The sequence below is a fragment of the Cebus imitator genome, unplaced genomic scaffold, assembly GCF_001604975.1.
Source record: "Cebus imitator isolate Cc_AM_T3 unplaced genomic scaffold, Cebus_imitator-1.0 Scaffold267, whole genome shotgun sequence".
In the NCBI taxonomy this organism is placed as follows: Eukaryota; Metazoa; Chordata; class Mammalia; order Primates; family Cebidae; genus Cebus; species Cebus imitator.
This window is the reverse complement of record NW_016107582.1, coordinates 2,747,039-2,747,517: the sequence shown is the minus strand read 5'-3', so window position 1 is coordinate 2,747,517 and position 479 is coordinate 2,747,039.

The window sequence follows — 479 nt, the reverse complement described above, 5'->3', positions numbered from 1 at the left end:
GTCTAGTGGCGGTGGGCCGGACTGGATGACCACGTTACATAGTCTAGTGGTGGTGAGCTGGGCAGGAAAACCGCCACTGCTTGCAAACAGCATACAGTTTGAGTAGCGTTTTCACCTGACACGCTTCCCACATGACCTCCATCTGGCAACCTTTGTTTAGCCCAAAACTCAGGGCCTCAATCGCTTGTTGGGCCCATGTTCCATGGGATGGGCTGCGAGCTCAGATGCTCATCATTGTTAAGGTATGAGTCTCCAGGTTGGCCATGCAGATTCCTTAGCTTGGAACACACATTCCAATGTGTCTGCCATATAGGGTCAGTCTCGGGGTCTGCTTACGTTATTGCTATCAGGTGTGTTTACACCTTGAGCATGCAGCCTGTGTCAGCCACAAGTACCCAGGCAGGAGAGCGACTAGTGGAAACGCTGTGGCAGCGGGCAGGAGGAAGGAGGCTGACTGGTGGTGGGCGCTGTGGCAGCGG